Genomic DNA, 16,981 nt, shown 5'->3' with positions numbered 1-16,981 from the left:
ATAAAGTCCAGCTATTTATTGTCCAGATGGGTTGAACAGTCTCTTGGGGAGACCATTTCTGGTCCAAAGTTAGAGCTGGTAGAATATCATGCCATTCAACCAAGAGTCCCGACGTAACATCAACAGCAATTTGCAACATTATGGAATTGACATGGTTGTGAGTAACCAGTGTGTTACAAAAAAAAAAAAAAAGAAAGAAAGAAAGTTCTTAACCACAACCTATGATTAGCCCATTGACATTTCAGTTTTAGTTTTATATACAGAACCGACTGCTATATACCTTAAAATGGCTATAAGGTACCATTCAGCTGTCTCGTGTCTATTTCATTTTAGTATTTAGCCATTTGTTGTGTTGAAGTATAATTTTGCTGATCTTGGCAAATTTTAGGGTATAATAAATCTATTTCTAAGAGAACAGGCAGGCATTGGTTGATACCCTAGCTCTAAGGCTTACAATACACATGACTTCTTAACATACTTTAACCTCTTTATGACTGAAAAAAATGAATACACTAACATTATTAATGGGCACAAAAGGACTATTCATGTGGAGTGTCATCAACTAAGCATCCCAGATAGGAGTTGCTCAAAGGAAAGCTTAATTTCCTGTGACAAGTAAACAGTGAGAAAGAAGAAACTAAAGAAAATGCTTCCCAGGTGCTGGCTCAATCATCAAATCCTCACTTTGTAAGCACCAAGAGTCCATATGGACACCAGCTCATGTTCTAGCTGCCCCACTTTCCATCTTACTCCCTGCTTATGGACTGGGAAAGCAGCAGAATATGACTCAAGTGCCTGGGACCCTGTATCTGCATGGAAGACCCAGAAGAAGCCCCTGGCTCCTGGCTTCCAATCAGCTCAGCTCCAGCCATTGAGATCAACTGGGGAGTGAACCAGCAGATCTGTCTCTCCTTCTCTTCATAAATCTGATCTGTCTTTCCAACAAAAATAAATAAACCTTAAAAAAAACTGCCTCCCTAAGAATCAGTTTTCCAGGACTTTTACAACTTAAGGATATGTCCAGGACATAGTAAAAGAGTAGGAGGAAGCCCTCGGGTGCTCATACATGTAGGTAACATGCATCTTCATGTATTGCATGTTCAGAAAATAGTGCCAATCTGCTTTCCTTATTGAAGATCTGGTATTGCAATGAGAAATGTTCTGTTTAGGTCAGGAAGATCTGATTCAAACTAGTTTCATGCCGTGTTTATTGCTCTCATTTGGTTCCCTCTCAGCACAACTGAACAAGAGCTTTCCTGGAACATCCTCTGAAACACAAACTCAGCAGAGCTCAGATTCTCTGCCTGTGTTCCAGTGCTGCCCTCCCCTTCTTGCCTGAATGCTATATTCTTGATTGCAGTGCTCAGCGCACAGAATACTTGTGAGGATTAAATGAAGTAACTTGCTTAGCTCAGTATTCTTAATAAGCATTGGAAGGCTTCCTTTGATTAACTGCACAACAGAACACAGCAGCTTGATTTGTGCCATTATTATATAGGTTATTATTATCCAAAATGTGTCACATGAGCCTGAGGCTCTAATTAGACATAAAATATTTTGCCTCCAGAGTAAAATTCAGAAGCAACAAGAATTTTTTTCATGAAAAAATTCATAGAAAATGCACATTATAAAAAACCTATATGGGGTCAGTGATGTGGCATAATCGGGTAAGCCACTGCCTGCAATGTTAGCATTCTGATCCAAATACCAGCTGCAGTGCCAGCTGCTCTGTTTCCAACCCACCTACCTGTTAATGTGCCTGGAGACAGCCCAAGTACTTGGGTCCCTACCTCCTATGAACTCAGAGTTCCTGATTTCAGCCTGCCCCAGTCCAGGCTGTTACAACCACGTTGGGGATGAGTCAGCAGATGAAAGCACTCGCTGTTTCACTCTTTCCCTCCCTTCCTTCCTTCTTCTCTCAAATATTTTTTTAAAATACACCCAGTATTCATGATGATATGCAGGAACAAGAATTGTTAATACACGAATAAATAAAGAAGTATATAAGAAGGGGAAAGAAAAAACAATGCATGGATTTCAAATGTTTTCGACAGAAATAAACATCTTCTTATTTCATTTCTCCATAAGCCTTTTTAAGTCACCTCACACAGCACAAAATATAGAACTAATGTAGTAAAATTTCAACGAACTTTTGTCAATGAATGTTTCTTCAAAGTTAGTTCATTCTTTTGAGCCCCCACTTCTATAATTAAAAGAAAATGTTTGTAATGCTTCCATCTCCTACTCTCTGGAAATGTCCACCATGCTTCTTATCAATGGAATTTATCCAAGTTTGTGATTATCATGGCATTTTCTTTTTTTAATATTTTTTTATTCATTAATTACATTGTATTACATGACACAATTTCATAGGTACTGGGATTTTCCCCCCTTCATCCCAAACCCTTCCCCCATGGTGAATTCCTTCACCTTGATGCATAACCACAGCTCAGGTTCCGTTGGGATTCCCTAATTACAGGCTCACACCATACAGAGTCCAGCATCCCACTGTCCAGTCAAGTTCAACGGCCTCTTAGGGAGGCCCTCTCAGGTTTGAAGGCAGAGCCAGCAGAGTGTCACCTCGATCAATTAGAAGCTCCAACATATCATCAGCAACAGTCCAGGTACGATGAGGCTGGTGCAGAGTCCACTGATTGACAGTTCTTAGAGTTTCCCCTTGTCCAGTTTTCCGCTGCAAGCATATAGCTGAGGTGGTTGATTGATCTACTCCATCTTCCATCTTTTCTTGGTTAATGTTTTGATTCCTCCATTTTGTTCAGGGGAATCCCCAAAGAAACTTTGAGGCGTTCCCAGTCCAGGCTCCTACATGTACTACTAGCAAGCACAGTGCCCGCCACCGTCCATCACTCCGATCAGCTGGTGGTTGTAACCCCTGGGTTGGATCTATTCTGAGCCCCGACCTCCATTGGAACCAATGAGTATTGCAGCTCTCCCCGGCTCTGTATCATGGCATTTTCTTAAGAGCCAGTGACTCCCACTGATAAAAGCGTGGTTTGACAATGGGCGCACCTGGATTTAAGCCTATCAGACTGACAAGTTTGGCCTAAGTCTGTTGCTGAACTTGCTTGATAAAATCATGTGTAGTGAACTGCAGCATACATTTATATGTAGATAAGCTGAAAACCAGCAGGGCATTCTTGCACCAATAACTGAGTCTCATCAATCACAACAGTTGGGCTTCAGCCAATCAGGCTGCCAAGTGATCAGACCAGGTCCATGTAAGGCAGATGTCTCATCAAGGCAAATGCAGACCACAGTCAAGGAGGGGTTCTTTCCTATATATCACTTCCTTTTCTCTGGCTATAAATAGAGCAGGCACACATCACAGGGTGGGGCACTCTGGAATGGTGCCTGATTCTAGAATCCTTTACTTCCTGAAATAAACCCTGTCAAATTTAACTTACCTCGGATTTATCTCTTAAGTCCCTTCCTTAGACTTGCACTGTGACCCTGGTGGTTATATAATCTAAGCTTCCATTTCCTTAACTATAATACTCATATTTCACAGTGCTGTTGTGAGCATTAAATGAGATAAAGTAGCGTGACACCTATCAAGAATTCATTCTCATCGTCATTATCAATAAAGAATTCATAACCTATCATTAGCAGTGTGATTGCTCTATAATTCCCTAAGGGATATGAATTTGATAATGCCTTATTCTCAAAATCCCATACACAATTTATATTGACATAAGAAAATTGCATTGACTAGTAGTTTTGAATGCACTTTTTACTTTAAGCAATTTTACTTCAGTATAATATGACAGTGACATTTGCTCCCTTATAATAAATTTATACATCTACTCCCCTATATTTAATCATTATGGATATATGTAAATCATATATATGTAAATCATTATAGAGAGATTGGCATTTTTACACCATAAACAAGAATATACTTGTTTCCAATAAAAATAAATACGTGAATCTTTAAAAACCAGGTGGAGTGGTATAGTAGCCTAGTAGCTTAAGTCCTCGCCTTGCATGTGCCGGAATCCCATATGGGCATCAGTTCATACTCCTCTTCCCATCTAGCTCCCTGCTTGTGGCCTGGGAAAGAAGTAGAGAAATACCCAAAGCTTTGGGACCCTGCACCCATGTGGGAGACCCAGAAAAAGCTCCTGGCTGCTGGCTCCTGGCTTCAGATCGGCTCAGCTCCAGCCATTGCAGCCACTTGGGGAGTGAATCAGTTGACCAAAGATCTGCCTCTCAGTCTTGCCTCCTCTCTGTATATCTGAATTTCTAATAAAAATAAATAAATCTTTTTTAAAAAATACTTGTTCTTTTCTATTTACATATCTTTATTTTATTTTTAAAAGCTTTTAGTTTCTGTTTATATATTTAGAACAGGAGGCAGAACAACTACAAATAACAGTGCTAGTAAGAAGCCTAAATCATATTCTGATCAGTTTAGTCAAGTCATGCTTGCAGAAATATCTAGAGAACTTCATCTCGGGCAATTAACACCACTGCTCATCCTGTGGTTGCCTCTATGCCATGTCCCCTTTGCTCAGAGCTACAGGGGTCTTATCTAGAAAACAAAATCCATGAATATCCAGACTCAAAGTAGAAAGAGATTCTTACCCTAAATAACTCACTTGCCAGAATTTTCATTTTGAGACTTTTAGCTTTTTTTCCTGCTGTTATTTTGGCTGTGACCTGATCTATTACAAGTCTGTAACAAGGATAATCAATTACATTGTGATTCAAATTGCAGTAGGAATCTGTAGGCTAGAATCGTCATTCTACCCATATGGCATCAATTTTTTTTTAACATGGTTGACAATGACTTTTGTGGCAACTAACATATCTTTGATGAATGTCCTTAAAGCATGAGAAGAAGCCCAATGTAAATTAGAGTGCCATTAAGTAATGCAAAAGAAGGAGGAACATGCACTCCAAGGCTGCTTGATGAAGTTGTTAAGCCAGCAGCTGCTGCCAAGCTGATTACCAACATCAATCAGTGGTAGGAATCTGACATGTTCATTCTTCCTGTTTCTCCTCAGTATATGTAAATAGTGCAGAGGCTGAAAGATTTCATAAAGCAACAACCAAAGAATGATTGAGAAAGTAACAGCTTCCTTCTCTCTGCTGACTTTTGAGTGAAAAAGAACTTCTCTCCATCCAGTTGGTCAAGGTGCTATGGGAATGCACATTTTCAGCACTTGAAGTTAATTAATTGCACTGTACTTTCTAGACACCTCATTGGTTTTATTCAGTTACAATGGCTTCACTATTTGAGGGAACAACTAATCAGGACCTGTTGCTTCCAAGTCATCACACAATCATCTAGTGCAATAGAGCCTTAGAATGAAGGATTTGCTTTTGCAGACTCCTTGAATCACAGAAAACATCTTCCATGTCAGTACATCTAATAGTAAAGTACTGTTGTTTGGAAAGTCACAGGCTTAGGACAGTCCATAGTCAGCAATTCTAGCTATTTTTTAAAAAATTATCAATTACTTCTGTGGTTTAAAAATGATTTACCCCAAAATACAGTCCCTGATACCTTATGTTAACAATACCAAGAGTGGTAACTAAATTATGGTGTTTTAAGTGGGCCTTTGGGAAGTGATTAGAGTGGTTTAGGGTATGGCTGCCAAGATCAAATAAGGGTGCCTTTGAAAGTGCACAAATACACTCCCCCTCCTGCCATGTGATGTCCTGTGCTGCCTCAGGACCAGCAAGAATACCATCCTCTGAAGCTGAGTCAGTGCGAATCTCTGATCTTAGCCTGTGACCCTCAAGCACAGTGAGTTAAAATGAATTCTACTTTATAAAGCCAGGCTGTCTCAGATATTTCTTCATAGTGATGAAAAACGGACCAACACTCTAATGCTCTATCAAAACTGACCTTCTTTTGAACAAGTTCTATACTTGAAAGCACTGAGAAGTTCTAATGTAATTCCTGGCCAATCCAGCCCGAGTTAACAAATCTTTAAAAAAAAAAAAAAAAAAAAAGAAGAAACTGCTTTAAGATGACGAATACTTAAGTCATTTCCAGAGTGATTTTTAATGGCTAACTGGACCATACTCATATAAAGGTGCTCCAAAAAGCTCACAGAAAGTGAAATTAAAAGAAAAGTTTACTACAGTGCAAAATTGAAACCCATGCATAGTTTTCTCATACTGCCATAAACTTTTTGAAGACTTTATAGGCTCAAAGCTCCAAATGAAATTTCACAGATTAGCTGAAGCCTACTGCTAGACTTTGTAGAGAAGCAGCAAAAAAGGTCTCTGGCCTTTATGACCTTCTATTATCTTTCCCATGCAGAGAATGCCAACTCCCACCCACTTTCTCTCTCTCTCTCTCTCTCTCTCTCTCTCTCTCTCTCTCTCTCTCTAAGGTTTGGGGTGGGGGTGCAGGGAAGGCATATTTACAGAAAAGGAAAGACAGAGAGAAAGATTTTTTCATCTGCTAGTTCACTCCCCCAAGTGACCTCAATGACTGGAGCTGAGCCAATCTGAAGCCAGGAACCTGGATCTGCTTCTGGATCTCCCATGCAGGTGCAGGGTCCCAAGGCTTTGGGCCATCCTCAACTGTCTTCCCAGGCTGCAGGCAGGGAGCTGGATGGGAAGTGGAGAAGCCAGGACACAAACCAGTGCCCTATGGAATCCCAGCACTTACAGGGTAAGGATTTGGCCACTGAGCCAGCATGCTGCCCTCTTCCCCCTAATCACCGCCCCCCCACACACACACACATCTCATAGAAAGTCTGGCAATCCTCATATGTCCATATCTGCAGTAGGTTTTTCATATTCCTTTTGTCCAGTGCCACAGCAAATGGAATCGGGTTCAGCAAGGTGCATGAATCCCAGAAACGCAACCCCTCAGGTCCTCAATGGCAGGATTTCACACTTGTCTCGTCGCTCATTACCCTATCTGTGTGTTCATGGTCCTCCTAAAAGTGCCCTGAGGAGTTGTTTAGTCGCTGTCTTTCTCCCAAGCATAGCTATTTTTGGTCTCAATATTAGGAATAAAGCCTAACAGTTTGACCTCCTCCCCTTTTCACAACAATGACAGTTAAATTCTTCAAGCTGAATGCCCATTTGGTTGACACAGTACCATCAGGAGACTTTTGAAGCTTGGTTTTGTTTGCTTTGGAAAGTCAAATCTGTGCTGACTTAGTCAAGCCGCTGTGCCTCATTTTTCTTGGAGAAAAGAAGGTGATGAATGAATTATCCAGACATGGTTAAGAAATCTGGTCAATTTTATAACCTCCCCATCATCAAGGGTCACAGATTTATGGCACAGAAACACACACAAAAAGAAGGGACCATTGTAATAGGTAATACAATAGAAGTAGAGGCCCTGTTAAAAAAATTCCCTATTTATAGTCAAGATGCTATTATTAGCTGAAGTTTTTATGCCAAGATTAGGAAGAACAAGCGAATACACCCTGAAAGCTCAGTCACACCAATAACTAACACTCTGATTTTGTGCTCAAGTATGCTATCAGCACTGACAGAAATATCCTTTGGGATAAAATGGTTATTTCTATTATGAAAGCTAGGCATTCAACCTATGCAAATTCTGACATCAACATCCCACCAGAGCATGACCAATCCCTAGGTGAGCCAGAAAACCATGGCCTATCAGCAGAAAGCACGTTATCTGTGTGCTCATCTCTTCTTACGAGGATGTACTGAGAGCATACGAGCACATCAACGCATGGGTTAAGCCTCTGTTTTGTGCTAAGGCTAGCTGACTTCTTATTCTACTGGTGATAATGAAGTAGAAGGTGCCTCAAGAATTCACTCATTTTTTTAGATTTGCATAACTCAATTCCATAGAAGACTTTTCTTTCAGCAGTGAAACAAACAAATAATCCATGGAAATAGCCACCCAAGTGATCTCTTTTTGAATATTTACTGATGTACTTGTTTGAAAGGCAGAGTGACAGAAAGAGGAAGAGATCTTCCATCTACCTGTGTGATCTCCAAATGCCTACAATGGTGAGGACAGGGTCAGGCTAAAGCCAGGAACTCCCACCAGCTCTCCCACATGGGTAGCAGAGGTCTAAGTACATTACCATCTCCAACTGACTTCCCAGGCACCTTAGCAGGTGACTGGAACAGAAATGGAACAGCAAGAACATAGACCAGTACTGTGATATCAAATATTGTTATCTCAAGTAGTGGGATTAAACAGCCACATAACAATGCTGGCTGTGGTACAGATTTTGGGATTCCCTAGTCCAGAGCTAGAACTTTGCAGACAGCACATGGATAATCAGATGGTTAGAGTCACTCAGCTAATACAAGACAAAAAGTAAATTACTTCTAATTTTCAAGTTGTGTGACTTTAATTAAATTGTTGACAAAGTCGCTTTCTCTAAATAATTGTTTATTGATCCGTGAGAATGAATGGATCCCTCAGTGGTAGGCAACTGTCTAGGTTACCTTGTACATAGGCAATTGCTACAAAGCGAGAAGAAAAGAAGCCAGTAGCTAGAGAGCATTCTGGACCTGGTTAATGGCAAATTTCTGTTAACTATATCAGTATGACAGCATAGTTGCTTATTCTTTTCTTTCTCTTTAAAGATATGTGAGGATGAAAAAAAATTTTTTTAAAGATATATGAGAAAGGCAGGGAACACTGGGCCAGGACACACCATCCCAACTCCCAGTCTAGAGGGATGCTTATTGCCCAGGGAAGGGGTCTGGGGACATACTGTCATAGGAGCAGCTGAGGACATATTTGACAGGGAAGAAATGACTTCTGGGATCTTCCATGAACTGGACCACTTGCAGGCAGGCAAAAGAGCTGAGACAGAGTGGTTTAGAAGGGGGGAAAACAGCATGTCTGGATCAGGCCAAGGCATCTCCCCACATGGGACACTTGGGCTAGGTTAAATAGCACCACCTGCCACATATTGGTACACCCAAAACTGGGGCTGGGGATCATGCCTAGCAGGGTTAGGCCACTATACCCACCCATAAGTGTCAGAGAAGGGAGTGGGCACCATCAGGCTGGGCAGCAGCATCTGTGAAAAAGCCAGGTCTGGGGACAGAATCTGTAGGGGAATTATGACCTTGCCTCTGTGGGACTGAAGCACCCACAGGTCAATAAGGAGAGCTCGGAGTGGTGACAAGCCCATCCAGGCTGGACCACAGATCACCCCTGACAAGAATCCATGTGACGCTTGTGGGTGCTGGGGCTGGGAGGATGTCAGGTAAGTCCAGCCTGCAGCACCTGCCAGCACATGCAAAGGCCAGAACTGAGGGCAGAACATGCCATGCAGGGCTGCTGCACCTGCCAGCATGTGTGGGATTCAGGGACGGCAAAAGACTTGGTAAGGGAATTTGGGAAACTCCCCTACTAGGCCTCAACTCCCTTAGGGAGCACAGGAGCCAGGGCTGAAGGCAGACCAGGTCAGATCAGGCTACAGCACTCCTCAGCATTTGTTAGCTGGGTCTGGGGACAGGCCAGACTGGGCCAGGCCTTAACATCCACTGGCACACGAGAGTCAGGTCAAGTGTGGGCCATGCCAAGCAGGGCCAGGCTAAAATGCCCATCAGCAAGAGCTGATATTGCAGGTAGGCCATGCCAGGTTTATTGGAATAGCACACCAACCTGGGCAAGACCTGGGGCTAGGAATAGACCTGATAGGGAAGTTCTGGGTACTTCCCTGCTGAACTTCAGCTCCCACTGGTGAGTGTGAGAGCCAGGACTGTATGTAGATCAGGTCGGATAAGAATATAGCACCCACTGGCATGTTTCTGGGCTGGATTTGGGAACAGACTAGGCTGTGATGACTTCAGCTCCCACTGGCGCTCACAGGAGCCAGAATGGGTCTGATATGGGAAAGGCCAGACTAAGTTGCAATACTTGCCAGGTCACATGAGAGCCAGGTCTGGGAGTGGGCCAGAACCAGAATATATGCAAGCCAGTCGGGTTAGGCCAGAATACCCACTGGTGAGTGCCAGGACTCATGGTCAGTCTGGGCAGTAGCACCAGCCAACACATACAAGATCTGTTGCTGGGAGTGGGCCCAGTGAGAGAACTTGGAGAACTCCCTTGCCAAGCCATAGTTCCCACAGGCGAGTGCAAGTGCCAAAGCTGGGGGCAGGTCAGACCAGGCTGGGTTATCGCACCCTTTGGCAGATGTGTAAGTCATGTCTGGGGGAAGGGCAAATAGGGTTAGTCCACAGTGCACACTGGAAAAAGTGTGAGCCAGGACAGAGTACAGGCCAGGAACATGGGACCAAAATACCCACCAATTCATATAAGGGCTAGAGCTGGGATTGAGTCATGCTTGGGTAGCCTGCTGTGCTCACTGGTAAGAGCTGGACTGGGAGCGAGCTTGCCTAAGCCAGGATGCAACACCTGCTGCCAAATGCCAAGAAAATCTCAGATTGGGGTGGGCTGTCCCAGACTAAACTGAAGCATCTGCTGACACACATAAGACCCAAATCTGGGAGCAGGCCTACTAGAGGAACCTCCAGGACTGGACTGCAGTACCCCCTGGCAGACACAAGATCCAGAGCTGTGAGCATGCCAGGCACACACCACTGCCAGTTCTGGCTAAACTGATCAAATTCAGAAATGGTTTGGTTTGTTTGTTTGTTTGTTTTGAAAAGCACAACAGCCATTGCTAGCCATCTCTCAAAAAAGGGATTCTTTTGTTTTTCAAACCATGCACACTTTCCAGTCTTCATTGCAGCTATTTATGACCATGTCATTGCTCTAATCACTGTGTTGGGTGTCCCTTTTGTCCCTTCTTCCTCCTTTGTGGCCCAGGATGTGATTGACTTTGCTGAAGTTGGCCATGGTTGGTCACAAAGTGACCTTGGAAATGGTGGCCAATCACAGCACAATAAAAATTAAGAGGACCTGGACCTCAGCATATTGAGTCCACCATACTACCCCAGTCTATACATCCATATTTTTTAATGAAAATTAAATATATCTAAGTCTATTTTTCATGCTTCTTTTTCTTTTTTTTTTGAAAACAAAGTTATCTAAGGAAAACTCCTACTACGTTTCAGACATCAGGCTAGTATTATCAACTGTTATAAAAATGCAGAATTTTGTTTTATTTTCTCTTAATTCATGCTGTTAACATCTAGAGATTTTCATCTTTGTTTGGGGGGAAAAGGCATTTTTCACTAACAGAAGGCTTCTGAAGCTGTGCTTGTGGGGGGGGGAAGATATTTTTGCCCTCTAGTTTTGACAGACTTGCTCTTGGCTCCCATAGACACTCAGCCATTTTGGAACAAAACATGCAGCATCAAAAACACTAAGTTTGATTTACGCCCCCTTCCTCCTCCTTGTCTGCCTTCATCATAGGCTTAACTCCTATGGTTGTAGGCTCACTTCCCAGGTTGCAGAGACCTATCAGGTCTTGACCACAGAAAGTTTATTACCAGAATGGCAGGGAATCTGGAATTTACAATGACACCATTGAGTTGAGGTCCCTCAAAAGAGATTGCTTCCCTATATCGTGGCTCTTCAGTTGACAATTCTGCCATTTTCCTTTCGTTTCCTGAAAGTCAGGGTCAGCTTGTGAAAAGCTGTTAAAACAACATGCTGAATGTGAAATGTCAACCCTCCCACTAAACTTTCCCCGTTCGAGCATTAGAAGAAGACTTTTTGGGCTATACAGCGATTTCCTGATCTGGGCAGTCCATTGAGGTGGGTTTGAAGGTCGTCATATACTGTTAACAACTGCCTGCATCTGTCCTGCCTGACATACCATGACTACTTAAGAAAAGAATCTTTAATAAAGCTTGATACAGTTGGGCTTGAGAAACAATTCCCTTTAACAATCTCACATCTATTTATAATAGATTCTCTGCCACACACACACACAAAGAATAACTTTCCCACCACTCTCAAATCTTCAAAGTGAGTTCCAGCTTCCCAGTGCTTACTGCATTTAAAGTCCATGACACTGAAAAAATAATGACCTCAAAATCAGCAGGAGCATTCTCTGTCCTGCCTGTTAAAAAATAAAGTCCTGGAACCCTGTATGCCTGTATTTTTACTTTTCCTCAGGATGCCTCGTAACAACAAGTGAAATACCTGTGACCTTCATAAGCTTTGAATTATGCTGTGAAAATAAAATTTTTTGTGGTTTCCAAAAATGTGCTTAGATCAGAAATTGTAAAAACAAACCACAAAAAAGTCTCGATAACAAAGCCCATTTTAAATTAGCCTTTTATCAGTATACAGTGAAAGTTCTCTACCAATTTTTCTCTCTGCTTGATGAATATGGGGTAAATTTGGTGACTAAAACAAAGATTGGCAAATATGTTCCAACAGGCATTTGGATGAAAAGAAACACAACACTTGCCAGTAGTGAAGAGAGGCTTTCAAAGCTTTCTTCGAAGAAGCAAAAGTTAAATGGTGTTTTTGAGCTACATGGACTTACATATTTAACTAAACTGTTAGAAAATCAGAGATTTTCTAGGTTGAACACTGGGTCCAGAACTATAGCCCAGCCCTGTCCGTGGACAAAGTCAGTTCTGTTTGCCTGAGGCTCCCACCAGGGTCCAACAGGGTGGGTTATCAACAGGATACATCACAGCTGGCTTCAGCCAGCTCCCTGTAATGCACCCAGTTCTAACTTAGTTGTAATTTAGTGTACTCTGCCTAGCCCATTATGGTCATTTTGTCTCTACGGTATAGCTCCTGCTGATCTGAGCCCTCCAGCATTAAAGTTCTGTCACTCTCAGATGAGTTAAGTGGAGGTTCAGGGTCTAAGGATTTACAACTGGTTCTGAGCCTAACTGAGAGCTGCTCCTTGCAAGCTTCCACAGCCATAGTTCACACTGCAGAAAAACAACTACCTAAGACCACCCTAAGAGAAACAGCTGCAGTGATGCAGCTGCCATGTTGCCTCTGACCATTCCTGTTGAGACTGAAGCAATGGGGTCCAGGTAGGAACTCTTCCTATCTTCCTGTCTTATCAAGAATTTGGGTTGAAAAGTTGAACAGTATTTTTGGGGAAAGGGAAGGTGTCACTGGTGGAACTCTGCCCCTCCTTCTGACTTGAGACAATCTCATACGAAATCCAGTTCTCCAGAATGCCCCTCAATCAGAAATAAAGACATTGCTAATTGAGGTCATACTGGAGTCAAGAGAGCCCCTAGTCCAATATGACAATATTCCCGTGTCTCACAGGGATAACTGGGAGGCAGAGGCCTCACACATGAAGGCCATGTGAAGGCCGAGACAAAGGAAACTGACTCCTCCACACACCAAGGAGCACCAGTTTGTTAGCAACCACCAAAAACTGAGTGAGGTGGGGAGGTCGGAAGCAAATCCAGCCATTTATTCCTCAGTAAATGTTCTACACCTTCTGCAGCTCCAGTGTTTTGCTATAATGAGTAGTGTTTATGGTGATGTCCTGCATTTCCATTCAGTATTATTTCCATGGATACTAAATTAAAAGGTAAATTTAGGGCTAACATTGTAGTACAACAGATTAAGCCCCATTTGTGACAACACCATCCCATATCAGCCAGCTCCCTGCTAACATAACTGGGAAAGTAGCAGATGGCCCAGTACTTGAACCCTGTTGTTAATGTGGAAGACCCTGATGGAATCCCTGTCTCCTGGCTTTGGCCTGGCTCAGCCTTGGCTATCGTAGTCATTTGGGAAGTGAACCAGCAGATAGACGAACTCTCTATCTATTCTCTCTCTCTCTCTCTTTCTCTCTCCTCTCTCTCCTCTCTGTCTCACTCTGCCTTTTAAATAAATAAATAAATAAATAAATAAAATCTTGGGGTAAATGTAGGCTTGTTTTGCTGAAAAAATTTTCGAAGCTAACTTTCAGTTTTTTTCATAATATACATTTTTCAAGAATCTTTTTAAACACTCCTTCATATAGTATATCATGATATTAATTATTAGATTATCAAGATACAGAATGAATTGAAATGCAGCATGTATCAACCATACATAGAAAGTAGTTTCTTGGAGAATGCTGCAACCGTGATATTTGTTGTTGATCTTTTTTCTTTTCTTTCAGTCAACCTGGGATACAAAGATCCAACAGCATGAGTTTGTGCTTTCTGGACCCAGCACAATGGCTCAAGGGTGAATCTTTGCCCTTCATACACCCAGGATCCCATATGGGCACCTGTTCATGTCCCAGCTGTTCAACTTTCCATCCAGCTCCCTGCTTGTGACTTGGGAAAACAGTACAAGACTGCCCAAAGCCATCCCACACCTTCTTGGGAGACCAGGAAGAAGCTCCTGGCTCCTGGCTTTGGATTAGCTCAGTCCCAGCCATTGCAGCCACTTGGGGATTGAACAGGCAGATGGAAGATCTTTCTCTCTGTATCTCCTCCTCTCTGTAAACCTGTCTTTCCAATAAAAATAAATGAATCTTAAAAAAAAAAAAAGGTTAGTACTTTCTGCTAGTTACTTACTTGACAAGGTACAACACACTTTTTTTAATTAAATGACCATTTATGATAATTACTTTTACACAACTTGCCCAGCTCAGTCATGCCTGCCAAACTTGTCCAGTGTTTCTCTGTCCTGCAAAACCCTTCACTGTGGTGATACCTTTCTTTTTTGTGCTTGTTTCTAAGGAGGCTGTTTGCTTTTACATTGTGTTGCTATTAGATTAAATCTAAGATATTAAATAAATACAAACAGAAACTAAACACTTATTGCTAGGGTGTGCATAGCAAGAAATTGAAATAATCTCTTTGTCCTCAAGGTCTGAGTTGTGAGATATGCCAATTCTAATCCGCCAGAAGAGGAGAAAGACAGTGATTACCATGTGAATTCTTATGAAAGTGTGATGCCTTTCACTATGAATTTAGAAAAGGAATTAAGGAGGCTGGTGTTTAATAAAGAAGCTCTGGTAGCAGAAGTTTTGCTTGATTATATTTCAGTCTATGGGGTGGAGTTGGCCTCACCCTCTTTTGAAGAGCCATGTCTCCCAAGCTCATGCCCTCATGTAATAACTGCACACCCACTACCTTCTCCCAGCCTTTCGCACAGCAGTGTGGTCTCTAACCCTGTGCCTCCCCTCTTGAGACCGCAAAGTGATGCCTGTCTCCAATTCCAAGGGAGCATCAAAGCAAACTATGCACCCATCACCCCAACGAGCGCTTCAGTTCCGGATCCAGATAAAGCAACTAAATGGCACTGACGCAGAGATGATACAAACATGCTGGTGGTCATGCAGTTCTCCTTGCTTGGCTGATATCGGCACATGAAAACGACTACAAGTTCTTTGTTTGCCCCCATTCGGTGCTTATGCTAAGATCTATGTGTGTTATGGGTGGTACTCTTACATGGCCATCTCGAGAGATGAAATAATCTGGAGCAGGCATTGTTATGTTGCACAATGCTGCCTCCCACACAGAAGCCACAGGGCCCAGCCTCATTCTTGTCTTACACGGTATAAAATGCGGACACTGAGCCAAGAGAGTTTCCATATGGATATTTTACCTGTATCCCACAGGAACCTACTTCAACTCTTTGGGACATCTGTAAAGGAAAAGTCTGCACGTGGTGGTCCCTAACGCTCCTTGCAGCTCCCACAGTCTGAGAGTACATGTGTAAAAGCCTGCACAGCCATCTGAGCAGCAGTAACTGAACCAAAATGAAAAGCAATTTCCACTTGATTTGATGAGGGCAAAAGCCTAAAGCAATGGCCAACGGAGTGTGCTTACTTAGAATATCTCACCCAATCCCCCCTGTTAAGCAGTCCTGAGAGGTGGGGTAAGGGGTACACCTCCCTCCCAACTCCACAAGGAGCTATGAGTTTCTGATTTACCTACACATGCCCAGGAGGCACCTGGCTCCCCATCTGTGGCAGCTGCCCCTCACAGGTCACATTTTCCAGGCCAGAAATTATGTCTATAGCCAGACTGTCACACAAAAAATTACAACCTGAGCAACATGAAAATTGAATTCATTATCCAGGTTAGAAATCACAAAGCCATATTCAACTGCTCCTTCTCCTGGCTGGGGTTTGACTTCTTACATATTTCCCACTCCACCTTGTCTTCCAGATGTTCTTATATTCTTTGATCTAGCTGGAAGTTAGTGCACAATAGTCACCTGACCTCAGACTGTCCCAATAGCCCCCTGCCTCATCCCTGCTGACCCCTCAGGCCTGCCGCACTAGCAGCCACCCTTCCCTTTGCCTCCTCAGTTAACAAGCGTGATGACTTCAAATGAGATTCTATTTGTCACCCTCTAGTGCTTCCCTAGGGATTTAAGGACAAAGTCCCCAGACCTATACAAGATTCGCAGGCTTTTGAACTTGAGAGCATTTGCCCAAACTCCCTCTCAAAACCAGAAAGTGTTAGAAATCTACAGGAAATCTAGTTCACTTATACATTCCCATAGCAAGCAGAACAAAGAATTGTATAGCTTAGGCCTTCCTTGTTTTCTTTGCCAGATTTTCCATACCACTGAGAAATCTTCCGTAGTTAAGAAAGAGTTAAAGATGTCTTCCATTATGAAACTGAAAGATTTTAGGGTATCAATCACTTTTTAACTGCCCAAAAAAAGGCAAGAAGGAAAGAAAGCGTGATTTTACCTGTAATTTTATCTGAAACAGAACTTCTTCAACTGCTGCTAGAATGTCTTAATCCAGACAGGCAGTCTGGGCAGAATCAGAGCAGAGATTAACCTTGCTGTGAGCCTGTTACTCAGCTGCTGCTGGGGACCAGCACTTACTCAGCTGCTGCTGGGAGCGAACCTGACCTCTTGACCGTGCTGCCCAAGGGATAGTGACATTTACATTGTCACCCATAGCAACCACAAACACCCCACATAGCTCCCAGCCCACAGACTGGCAAAGACTAGAGCCAGTCTGGGATTCCTCACTATTGTTGCTGTCAAGGAGCGAATTCTTCTCACTCTGAGAATGAAAGGGACAAATTAGAGCACACAAGTTAAATAGCAAACAAAATCACTTCTTTTGTTCTTTTTCTAATCAATTGAACTTTTATGACATAAACTAGAATGTGGCATAGGAGA

General features: G+C 42.6%; 1 protein-coding gene across 1 annotated transcript in view; it reads right to left on the bottom strand.

The window, feature by feature from the left end:
* RP1 (RP1 axonemal microtubule associated) overlaps window positions 1-16,646 on the bottom strand; it is a 280,642-nt gene extending 263,996 nt beyond the window's left edge. Inside the window, exon 1 of the mRNA XM_058668634.1 lies at window positions 16,539-16,646. The gene's annotated coding sequence lies outside the window, so the exon portion shown is untranslated. The remainder of the gene's footprint in view (window positions 1-16,538) is intronic.
* Window positions 16,647-16,981: the final 335 nt, after the last annotated feature.

Source organism: Ochotona princeps, chromosome 9, assembly GCF_030435755.1.
Source record: "Ochotona princeps isolate mOchPri1 chromosome 9, mOchPri1.hap1, whole genome shotgun sequence".
Taxonomy (NCBI): Eukaryota; Metazoa; Chordata; class Mammalia; order Lagomorpha; family Ochotonidae; genus Ochotona; species Ochotona princeps.
This window is presented reverse-complemented; position numbering and strand designations above follow the sequence as displayed.